This window comes from Symphalangus syndactylus, chromosome 7 (genome assembly GCF_028878055.3).
Source record: "Symphalangus syndactylus isolate Jambi chromosome 7, NHGRI_mSymSyn1-v2.1_pri, whole genome shotgun sequence".
Lineage (NCBI taxonomy): Eukaryota > Metazoa > Chordata > Mammalia > Primates > Hylobatidae > Symphalangus > Symphalangus syndactylus.
In genome coordinates, this window is record NC_072429.2 from 26,313,327 (window position 1) to 26,326,123 (window position 12,797).

Here is a 12,797-nt window from a genome sequence, read left to right on the forward strand (position 1 = left end):
TATCACACCTCCTCCTCCTGACTCCTTCAAATAACTGGAGATCATCCTCATAATCTGCCTGGGTCTTCTCTTCTCTAGACCAGTGGCTCTCAAACTTAAGCATGCATCAGACATGGAGGTCTTGCTAAACCACATAGTCCAGGGCCTTACGCCCAGAATTTCTGTAGGTCCGGGGTGGGCCCAGAAATTTACATCTCTAAGATGCCACTGCTGCCGCTTGGTGATTACACTCTAAGGGCCACTGTTCTTGGTAAGTACTCCTCATACCTTTGAAAATTCTTTCCGTGTGAGAGCTCCCAGGCCTCTTTACCCTTCTAATCTCTCTCCTGGGGACCTGCTCCAGTTCACCAATATGACGCCCAAAACTAGACAAGGAACCTTGAGTAGACACGTTTGATGACAAGGAACAAAGATTTTCCTCAGGCTACCTCAAGCAATAGGGGGTGGTTATAGTGGATGTAAGAAAAAAAGAACCTCAAATTCATGGCCAGGTTGATTGGACCCCAGGCAAATGAGGCCTCTAGGGAGGAGTAGAGATAGCAGTACACCTGGATCTCTACCCAGAGGACAAGAGCTCTTGTTAGTCCCTTAGCAGCGGGGCTCTGTTCATCCTCAGCTCTCTCCTCCTCATCTACTATTTCTGCTGCCACCAACCAATTCCATATCCCCTCTCCATTTGTCGATTTTCTCTACCTCATAGCTTCTGCTTCCTCATTCTTGTTTCTGTTTTCTGATTTCCTTCTGCTCCCTTTTGGCCTCTACAATAGCATGGTCTCCATTAAGAGTTCAGCTTCGAGGCCTGCCACCAACCTTCTGATTTGCCTTCTTTTCCCAAGTTCAAACTCCACAAAGAGGGAATCAGAGTGAGGTAAGCTTATTTCAGTTTAAATAAAGCTCTTCAAAATAGCCTGTAGATTGACAACCCTTGGGTCCTGTTCAATCTTTTGTGGCTGGTAAAAGGTTGGAATACATGGTATAAGCACTAGCTGCCCCCTTGGAAGGAGATGGTAAGAATAGCCTAGAGTCCATTGGTTACCTGTAAGTTTCATCTTGCATGCCAACTTCATTCAAAAACTATTGGCTGCCTTAAAGACTGTGTTGATAGAGGTTCAGAGGCTACATCTAAACCCAGTGCAATATGGTTAATTAGTGGTATCTGTCATGGGCATTCAAGCAACAATCCTCAGCCCACATGCCAGTTACTTGCCATCCCCACTGTTAGAGCGTATGGTCTAACAAAAGCAAACTAAGTGGAGTCATTATCTTCCTCGTTTTGAGTTTCTTACTTGTCTTTATGAGGACAAAGATTATATTTGCTTCTTTAGACAGCTGGATCACACTATGGCTTCACACTGAACTTCAGCCACCTAAAACTCTTAAGCCTTTTTTATACCTGCTAGTAAGTGGCATCTCTCCCATTCTGCATCATGCAAAAAAAGAAACATAACTAAACAGATACATTTTACATTTTTCCTTAAAATAGTTCACCTTGTTTAATTTGACCCATCATTCCAGCCTATTGAGAACTTCTTACTATGAATAATGTCTATTTCTGGCCTATTTGATAAATTGCTCAAACTCTGCAGACATCCTTCCATGAAATGGGGATTAAATGTTTATCTTCTTTACAGGATTCACAATGATGAATTTAGGAGATTGGTTTCCATGTACTACCTTGCACCATTTAGGGAACAATTGCTGAGTAATTTCAAGAAATTATGTTTGCTGGGCACACTGGTTTGTGCCTGTAATCTCAGCTATTCAGGAAGCTAGAGCTGGAGGATCACTTGAGCCTGGGCATTCGAGACCAGCTTGGGTGCCTGGGCAATATAGTCAAACTCTTTCTTTAAAAAAAAAGAAGAAAAAAAGTAATTATCTTAGACTAACAAGTACACATGCATATTTGTCCACTGTGCTCACGGTGAGAAGAACCAAAGATAGTTAAACTATTTAACTAGTTTAACTAGTTAAATAGTTAAACTATTTAACTAGTTTAATAGTTAAACTATTAACTAGTTTAACTAGTTAATAGTTAAACTATTTCACGAAGGCAGCTCCTTTCCTAAAACAATAGCTGTTGTTCATTGAACAACTTTTCTGGGTAAAGGATAGTTTAATATGTTATTTCTAACTCTTACAACAACATTAAGAGGTAGATTTTATTATCTTTTTTTAGAGATGAGACAACTGAGACATAAGGGGTGTAATCACTTTCCAAGATAACACAGCTAGTATGTGGGAGGGCTAAATCCCAGCCCCAATCTGCCTGACCCCAAATCCCGTGTCCCGTCCACTGTACAGCATAGCTGCTCCCTAAGCATGGTTTCTGAATGACACTGAGACTTGCTGAAAATAACTGAAGGCAGAGATTGAGGGCTCATGAACATATTTACCCATGGATCACAGTGTTTGTTTGTTTGTTTGTTTGTTTGTTTGTTTGTTTGTTTGTTTTGAGACAGAGTCTCATTCTGTTGCCCAGGCTGGAGTGCGGTAGCGTGATCACAGCTCACTACAGACCCCACCTCCAGGGCTCATGTTTCCCTAGGAGCTGGGACTATAGGCTTGCCCTACCATGCCCAGTTAATTTTTTTTTTTTTAATTTTTTGTAGATACAGGGTTTCACTCTGCTGCCCAGGCTGGTCTTGAACTCCTGACCTCAAGTGATCCTCCAGCCTCAGCCTCCCCAAATGCTGAGATTACAGGCATTAGCCACCGCACCGATCTGGATGAACGTTTTTAAAAGTACCACCTGTATTAGATTGAAAAAATTATGGTATATCTGCACTTTGGAATATTATAGATATTATTTAAAAGAATGGGGTAGACTGACATGTATTTGTACAAAGAACTGAGCTTTACTGTTAGCTATGTCTACTCTGATCCTATTTTTTCAACATTACATTCATATGTAGGTAGGAGGTGGAAAATTATAGACTTCAGTTCCCATTCTTAACACTTCCATCTTGATTGAATTTTTACATTTGTATATTTTTAATCAAAAAAATAGAAAATATGTTAAAATTATTAGTTACCCTTCTCCTTCCCCTCTGACTCCTGAATTCCATGCGCCTGTATGGCACATCAGGATCCAGGCCCCTGTGTCTACTGGCTCCTGCAATAAGAAACCTATTGTCTCACATTAGAAGACCTGAGAGAGGATAGATCTTGGGTTGGTGAACTCAGTGGTTCATGGGTGTCATACGGCATCTTTGCACTCTCCCATTTTCAACAGGAGATCTGGCTCCCTGTCCATCATTTCCTAGTTGCCACAGTTCAAAACACCACAAGCTGCTATGATAATGTCCAGCAGAAAAAGAGGCAACTATTTCTTCCGACGCAACTCTTTCTAGCAGCAAGAAAAATCTATACAATGATCTCCCCTCATCCACAGTTTTGCTTTCCTTGGTTTCAGTTACCCGTGGTCACCCAGGGCCCAAAAATACTAAATGAAAAATTCCAGAGATAAACAATTTATAAGTTTTCAATCACGCATTGTTCTGAGTAGCATGATGAAACCTTGCACCGTCCCACACCATCCCACCCGGGATGCGAATCATCCCTTTATCTGGCATCTCCACGCTGTCTATGCTACCCACCCGCTAATCAGTCAGATCTTGTTATCAGATCTACTGTCACAGTATCGGTATCCCAGTGCTTGGGTTCAAGTAACCCTTATTTTACTTAATAATGGCCCCAAAACACAAGAGGAGTAGTGGTGGCAATTTAAATATGCTGGGGAAGCCTAAAATGCTTCTTTTATGTGAAAAGGTGAAAGTTCTCAATAAGCAATGAAATCGTTTGCTGATGCTGCTAATATCTACAGTATGAACGAATCTCCTATCTGTGAAATTGTGAGGAAGGAAAAAGAAATTCATGCTAGTTTTACTGTCACACCTCAGACTGCAAAAGTTACAGACACAGTGTGTGATAAGTGCTTAGTTAAGATGGAAAAGGCATTACATTTGTGGAAGGAAGACGTTAACAGAAACGTGTTCTGACTGATGGCAGTCAGTTTCAGTACTATTCTCGGTTTCAGGCATCCGGTGGGAGTCTTGGAATGTCTCTCCCGTGGGTAAGGGGGAACCACTATGCTAGAGACAGTCCTAGAAGAATTCTCACAGCTACTGGTCAGAACTGCATCACATGTCCTGCGAATGCAAGCATTGGTGGAGACTGAGGGCACCAAACCTGGATGGGACAAACAATTTGATCTCTGGGGCTGCGAAGCTCAGCTTCCTTTGAGGCACATGGCTTGCCTACTCTCTGAACAATATTGGGGTTCCATTATCTAGGAAAAAGAATGGGGCCAGGTTCAGTGGCTTACACCTGTAATCCCAGCACTTTGCGAGGCCAAGGCAGATGGATAACTAGAGGTCAGGAGTATGAGATCAGCCTGGCCAACAGGGTGAAACCCTGTCTCTACGAAAAATACAAAAAATTAGCTGGGTATGGTGGTGCGCACCTGTAGTCCCAGCTACTTGGGAGGCTGAGGCACGAGAATCACTTGAACCCAGGAGGCGGAGTTTGCAGTGAGCCGAGATCATGCCACTGCACTCCAGCTTGGGAGACAGAGCAAGACTCCATTCCAAAAAAAAAAAAAAAAAGAAAGAAAAGAAAAAGAATGGGAAACGCTCGTGGAGACATGAACAATGGTGTCACAACTAATTCCTAAATTAACTATGATACCAGGCTCTGGTGAATGTTCTCATTCAACAATGCTATGTGCCTCTGTCCTCTCACCCCATGTATTCTCAGAAGCACACTGTTTCTGAACCAGGTATACTAGGTTTCTAGACTATTTGAATTGTTAAAGTGTTAACTAAAGTGCTCCTGAATTTGTTACTGTTACTTATGCTGACAGTGATATTCATATCACTGTCTCTGGGGTGGGCTGTGGGAAATGTCACTGTAAAGATGATTGAAATTCACTGATGAAAACCTATTTCCCTAAAGATCTAAAGCCATGGTCCAGTTGATTTCAGAAATGGCAAATTCTGAAAGTAAGCAAGCAAATGGTTTTTGGTGATGGGTAATATATAGCTCCGTTTAGCAGGATATGTGGTATTTGACAAGGATTGAGCTGAATCAATTTTAGAGATCTTGAAAAACAGGCAGACCTGTCTTGGAGGTTTTACAATGTTGCTTTCTGAAGGTAGAGTTTAATGCCCTCTACCATTCCTCGAAAAAACTGGAAGACACCAGCCTGCCTAGTTCAGCCAACTGTCCATCTGAAAAGTCATCAAAACAGAGGTATCAAGTCCTTTGTTGCAAACTTGAGGAATCTCTGATGTGGAATCAATCATTTTTCTAGTAGACAAGGTGGCCTCACAGGACTGAGAGTAAGAAAGAGTGAGAAAGAAAAGGAGAAGCTTTCCCAGCCCCATCAAAGCTGGACTCATCCTTATCTTTATTTCTTCCCCTACTCATCATCACTGCTGTAAAAGGGGGGAAGTTTCCTCTACCTTTGGAGGCTCAGTGTCCGCACCTGCAATATCAAAAGACAGATTAACAGGAGGTAGGAGGAGCATACAAACTTTGTGTGATTTTATAAGTTTATGTGGCCCGTGGAGGTGGTTCATAAATTAAAGAAAACACGCCCAAAAAAGTGGCAAGGCTTGGAGGCTTTTAAATCATTTCAATGAAGGATGATACATTTGTAGAGATGTGACAAGACACGGGAAAGGGGGTTTGGGTTTTAGTCTTCCCAAAACTGTAGGAGGTAAATATAGGGGGAAACCCAAGGAAGATAAGAGCTATCTTGGCGAAGTTTGTTTATGCAGGTCCATTTCGGTGCATCTCCTTCAAGGCCATAAAACTTCCCCAGGAAAAGGGATTTACGGCAGTCTTCATTTCTCAGAAGTTTCTGCTTTTAGTCAGATAAGGGATGCTTAGGGAAAACTTCTTTCTGCATCTGTTGAATCTCAAATGCCTTCAGCTCAAAATAATCCTTCTGCTACAGAAGCATATTTTGAGGTGGTATATTCTGATTCCCCACTCTCCCTCATCCCCTAGCATGCTCTTCTTGACTTTGACTTGTGCCTTGTACTGGGTGTTCAGTTTGTCCCCTGGGCCATTCTCCACTCTTCTCTGCCCTACATTGTGCTCCCAGAGGCTGACCTGTAGGAAGGCATCAAAGGCTCATTGCCCTCTGACTTCCAATTGGGTTTGGCACTGGCAGGAGAAGAAAGGGAAGGAGTAGAGACAACTTGGAGCATGAGCTTGGGGTATTTATTCTCCAAGTTCCCGCCCTGTGGAGTCCCCAAGTGCTGGCTGCATTTCATTGCAAAGGATGTTAGCTCAAATAAGGCAGTCCTCCCCACAGTTCTGTCTCCCCAGTTTCAGTAACCCACCCCCTCATCTGCCCCTAAAGGCTTAGGAGTGGTAATGGAGCCCTACTATTACTAATCTAGGGTTCTGCACTATGCCTTGCAGTTTTCCTACACTCTGCCCACACCTTTGTAAATAGTTTCCTTATGAAACTCTGCTTGAGTTATACTAATTTGAGGATGCCATCTGTTTCCTGCTGATACACTGCTCTAATTTGATCTTATATGGGTTGAATGTTTTTGCTTAGTGATATTTTTGTGTTCCTGCCTCCTGAATTACCAGTCTGCATAGTGGCAAAGACTTCAGCCTCTGAAGTTGCATAGAAGTGGGTTCATATCACACTCCACCTTCTATAGTTAGAAAACTTCGGCCAGTCACTTCACCTCCTTGAGCCTCAGTTTCTTTGTCTGCAAGTAGCAGTAATAATGATAATAATAATAATAGTGTTATCTACTCCACTGAGATTCCATGTGGATCAAATTAGACAATAGGGGTGATGAGGAGTGTGACAAATGACAGTTCTCATACCCCCTCTAAAAGTGGCTCCACCAGCCGAGTGTGGTGGCTCACGCATGTAATCCCAGCACTTTGGGAGGCTGAGACAGAGGGATCACCTGAGGTCAGGAGTTTCAGACCACCCTGGCCAACATGGTGAAACCCCATCTCTACTAAAAATACAAAAATTAGCTAGACTTGGTGGCGTGTGCCGGTAGTCCCAGCTACTCGGGAGGCTGAGGCAGGAGAATCACTTGAACCAGGGAAGTGGAGGTTGCAGTGAGCTGAGATCATGCCACTGCACTCCAGCCTGGGCAACAGAGCAAGAATCCATCTCAAATAAATAAATAAATATATAAATAAATAAATAAAGTGGCTCCCTGGATCCAGGTGATAGTTGTCATGAAAAAAAGGCAGCCCAGAGTTGTCAGTTCTTCCAGTACTTCAAACAGCCAGAAATCTAGTTTTATATATGAAATCTCCCCTTTACTAGAACGTCAATTCTATGAAGACAGTAATACCTATTTTATTCATTAATGTATTCCCAATGATCAGAATTGCCATTTTGAATTTCTGATTTAAAAATAATCACAATTGAAAATCACAAATAATGGATCCTTTTAGAGCCCCCTCTAAAAGAATGTGCGTTACAGCCAATCATTTTCAGAATCTCCACTGTGTAGCCCCTAGTTCAGATCACCTGCAACCAGGCACTTAATAAATGTGTTCTGGGCTAGTAGAAGAGATACAGCAACTACTTTCTTTTTTTTTTTTTTTTGAGATGGAGTCTTGCTCTTTCGCCCAGGCTGGAGTGCAGTGGCGCAATCTCGGCTCACTGCAAGCTCCGCGTCCCGGGTTCAAGCCATTCTCCTGCCTCAGCCTCTCCGAGTAGCTGGGACTACAGGCGCCCGCCACCACGCCCGGCTAATTTCTTGTATTTTTTAGTAGAGACGGGGTTTCACCGTGGTCTCGATCTCCTGACCTTGTGATCCGCCCGCCTCGGCCTCCCAAAGTGCTGGGATTACAAGCGTGAGCCACCGCGCCCGGCCTACAGCAACTACTTTCAGCCCAAACAGTTCATGGAGCCTGCTCTCCCCTGTCACAGCCTGAATACAGGAATCCAGTGAGCTACATATTTGTTACCAAGTTTATAAATGCCAAGGAGACAGCTCTCCAGCAAAAGAATGACTCAGTAGACACGCTGCAGATAAATAATGTATGAAACCACTTCTATTTTAATGGCACTTTGCGGTGACAGTAATATTGATGAAAATGTTGGCATGCATTAGATGGTGTTATATTCAGTGAGAGATGAGGTTTGACAGGCACTGGGCCACTTCCAACCATAATCCAAGCCAGAGATATGATATACACCAATTCTTAGCCAATGGTTGGCCCCGGTATGAAATTGGCTGCTAGGAAAAATAAGACCAACACTTGACCAGCACTGATATCTTGTGGTGGCTATTTATCTTGGTCAGCTTGTACTACCATAACAAAATACCATAGAATGGGTAGCTTAAAAGACAAATTTATTTTCTCACAGTTTGGAAGCTAGAAGTCTGAGATTAGGATGCCAACATGGTCAAGTTTGGTGCCTTCTCACTGTGTCGCCATGGGGGGTGGGGGTGGCGATGGGATAGGAGAGAGAGAGAGATTGAATCTTCCTCTTCGTATAAGACCACAGTCCTATGGGTCTTAGGGCCCCACCCTTATGACCTCATTTTACCATAATGACCTCCTAGACCCTATTTCTAGATACAGTCACACTGGGGGGTTAGGGCTTCAACATATGAATTCTGAGGGAAATAATTTAATCCATAGCAAAAGTGATTCCCAGGCCAGGTGCAGTGGCTCAAGCCTGTAATCCCAGCACTTTGGGAGGCAGAGGCAGGTGGATCACTTGACGTCAGGAGTCAAGACCAGCCTGACCAGCATGGTGAAATCCTGCCTCTACTAAAAATACAAAAATTAGCCAGCCATGGTGGCACATGCCTGTATTCCCAGCTACTTGGGAGGCTGAGGCACGAGGGTCACTTGAACCCAGGAGGTGGAGGCTGCAGTGAGTTGAGATCATGCCACTGCACTCTAGCCTGGGTGACAGAGTGAGACTCTGTCTCAAAAAAACAAAAGAAAAAGAAAAAAGTCATTCCCAAACCTCTCTTCCACTCCAGAGGCTGAAAAAGTTAAACATTCATTTTCCCAGTCTCTTCTGGAGTTGGCAGTGGTCATGAAAAACACAATAATGCATGAGTGGAATTCTGCTGGGGAGATGAAGGGGGTTCTGGAAAAAAAATGTGCTTTCTTGATAAAAGGAGCGGACGTGACCAGTCCACACCATCTGTTTCTCTCTTCCTCCCCTCAATCAGGATGTGATATCTATGGCTTTTGCAGCCATTTTAAAACCAAGAGGCACAGGAGAAAAGTTCTGCAGTGACAACAGCCTTGATGTCACTGAGCCTCTAACCCAAATGCTAGCAGTAGTTGCTCATATTCACATTGGCTAAGAACAAATAAATGCCTATTTGTATATGGCTCTGTAAGCTGATGGTTTGCTAGACACAAATGAATGTGCTGTGATACTTACCCTCTGTGTGTGTCTGTGATATCATCTATATAATGGGAATAATAACAGTATCTACTGTTGTTGTGGCAGATGGGGGCTTTAATGAGAAGCTGTTCAAAGTACTGAAATAGAGATTGGCACATAGTAAATCCTCAACGCTAGCACTGTTATGTAGTAATACAAAATACATTTATTTAAACTGTTTTTTACACTCCTAAAATCATCACAAATAATTCTCAAATAGATGCAAACAAGAAGCTTAAGGAAATAGAGACATTTATGTGGGGACAAAAAATAGCAGCAGATTTAGAGTCAGGAGACCCAGGTTCAGAACGTCTGATAATAAGGAAATGATCATGTAAACAAAGGCGCATCCACCCCATGAACTGCATATGCACCCATTTAAAATGCATAAAAAGACCATGCAAGGACATGAAGAAAAGCACACTATAAAATGTTAAACAACGGAACACAGAACACAGATACACAAATTAAAAGATAATCCCAATCGTGTAAAAGAAAAAAAAGTGAAAATGAAAAGAAATAACCCAAAATGGTAATCTATAAGTGTATAGATAACTTTTTTCTCCTATGATTTTCTGAATTCTCCAAATTTCCGTAAAAAAAATCATAATTTCATAATTTAAAAATTTTAAAAATTTCAAATTTTCTCTTTTATACTTTCCCATATTTTCAAACTTATTTGCCATAAATTCACATTACATATATAAGAAGAAAAATAAGTTTTAAAATAAGGAAATATGGCCAGGTGTGGTAGCTCACACCTGTAATCCCAGCACTTTGGGAGGCCGAGGCAGGTGGATCACTTGAGGTCAAGAGTTCCAGACCAGCCTGGCCAACAAGGCAAAACCCCATCTCCACTAAAAATACAAAAACTAGTCAGGTGGTGCATGCCTGTAATTCTAGCTACCCAGGAGGCTGAGAAAGGAGAATTGCTTGAACTCAGGAGGCAGAGGTTGCAGTGAGCCGAGATCGCACCGTTACACCCCAGCCTGGGTGACAGAGTGAGACTGTCTCAGAAATAAAAAAAATAAATAAATAAATAAACATGTGCTGACCAGAGACAGTGGAATCTGACCAGTCTTAGGAGCATTTCAGGACCCAAAGAAAAAGCACATATGGCTTCTTCATTGTCACATACTTTAAAGTGTAACTGTGTCCCGGGGGTGGAATTGGTCATGGACAGGGGCTCACTCCTGCTGACCAAAGGCACAGGTGGAGGAATAAGTCAGAGTGGGCCTCAATGCATGCTCTTCTGTTTTCAGTCACACTGGAGAAACTGAGGCAAAAGATTTTTTTTCTTTCCTTCCAAGTTTATGTATATTTGTATACATTTTCTAGGTAAAAATGATCTTTTTGCTATAGGGATTTTGGTTTTGAGGCTCCACGTCACCAGTTACCAGCTATATGGCACAGGGGACAGATACGTTGCAAAATCTTCTGAAAATTCCACTTTCCTATCTCTAAAATTAGGATTATAAGAAGAGCTACAGCCAGGCGCAGTGGCTCACGCCTGTAATCCCAGGACTTTGGGAGGCTAAGGCAGCCAAATCACTTGAGGTCAGGAGTTCGAGACCAGCCTGGCCAACATGGCAAAACCCTGTCTAGAAAAAAATACAAAAATTAGCCAGGCATGGTGGTGGGTTCCTGTAATCCCAGCCACTCGGGAGGCTGAGGCAGGGAGAATTGCTTGAACCCAGGAGGCGGAGGTTGCAGTGAGCTGAGACCGCACCACTGCACTCCAGCCTGGGTGACAGAGCAAGACTCTGTCTCAAAAAGAAAAAAAAAAAAGAAGAGCTATTTCACTGAAGAATGTGGTGTTCAGCAAATATACTAATGTGTGTTAAAGTGCTTTACAAATTGTAAATCCTAATACAGTACAAACTTTAGTGAAAGGAACATAGGCTCTCACTGTGCAGTCCTGATTAACATCCTAGCTGTGACACTTAACATGTTGTGTGTGAAATTTAAGCAAATTATGTAACCTCCCTGAGCCTCAGTTTTCAGATATAGAAAATAGAGAAATCTTTCATTATTACAAGATACCTGGAGCAGTGTAAATATCCAATAAAGTTGTAATTATATTTTCTGCACTTTCCCAGGAATAATCAAAATTAACTCTTCTACTTGGAAGGGCTTCCGCAGGAGACAGGAGCAGAACGTCCTGAAAGTTGTGAAATCACCTTAGTGCTAACAAGAACAAAGAGGAACTAGACAAGATGGCTCGTACCCTGGTTTCCTGCCCCCAGAGCATTTTTCCAGACTCTCTGACCACCTGGACACCCAAACTGGGAGCTGCCTCTCTGAAATATTATTAGAAAAGAGGGCAAGAGTCTAGATGTGAGAAAATATGAAAAAAAGAAATTTCCCTTTTAACTAACAAAGGTTTGACTGCTGGCAGGACTTAGGAAACCACTGTGTCCCTAAATCACTGAATCCCAGCAACCTAGCACAAGAGAAAGGCAGACTGTGAGGTAGTGTGTCCAACTTTCCACCTCGTCCCATTAATGTGAGCTGATAAATCATGACCTTCCCTTGTTATCGGAGAATCGCAAATCAATACTTCCATTATCATTATTATTACTCCCAAGGCACCTCTCTAGCAGCATGTGAGCTATTCTCTCCCAAGCACAGAGCCAAAAGGATGGCTAATCTGCTTCTCAGACCCCATCAATCACAAAAGGAAGAGAAAGGACGAATTGGAAAGAAGAAACATAACAGTAAAGAGGGGGAAAACAGCATTTGAAAAAGCCTGGAATAGTTGCTCTAAGTGTCGTCCTAGGACCTCCTTGATGACATTCAGTGAGTGATGGTTAAAATGACAGATCCTTGGAAATGCTTAGTCTGTGGGTGAGGGGTATGACCTGCCTTAATTGACGACTTCTTCAAGTGGTTTTATGCACCTAAAGTTTCCACATTAAAAACCTAGATATCTGCTATTCACTGGTGGAAATATCACTTATAACAATCTTGAAGTTTTGGGGTCCTGCTGTTCATCTCTCAGAAATAAGTTTTGTGGAATACTTGCATGCATACTTGTCGGAGTGGGCCAGCATCTTTCATGTCAATGTCAGCTGTATTTCAGTTCCAGGGGAATGCAGATGTCCCTTGATTGACCCTATCAGTACTAAAACTTTAGTGTGCATAAAAGTCAGCCAAAGGGTTGGTAAAACAGAAATTGCTGGGCCCTACCCCTAGAGTTTTCTATTCAGGGGGTCTTGAGTGGGGCCTGAAAATTTACATTTCTAAAAAGTTCACAGGTTGATTGGCTAATCCAAAAGTCATTCCCAGGCCAAGTGTGGTGGCTCATGCCTGTAATCCCAACACTTTGGGAGGCCGAGGTGGGCAAATCACCTGCAGTCAGGAGTTTAAGACCAGCTTGGCCAAC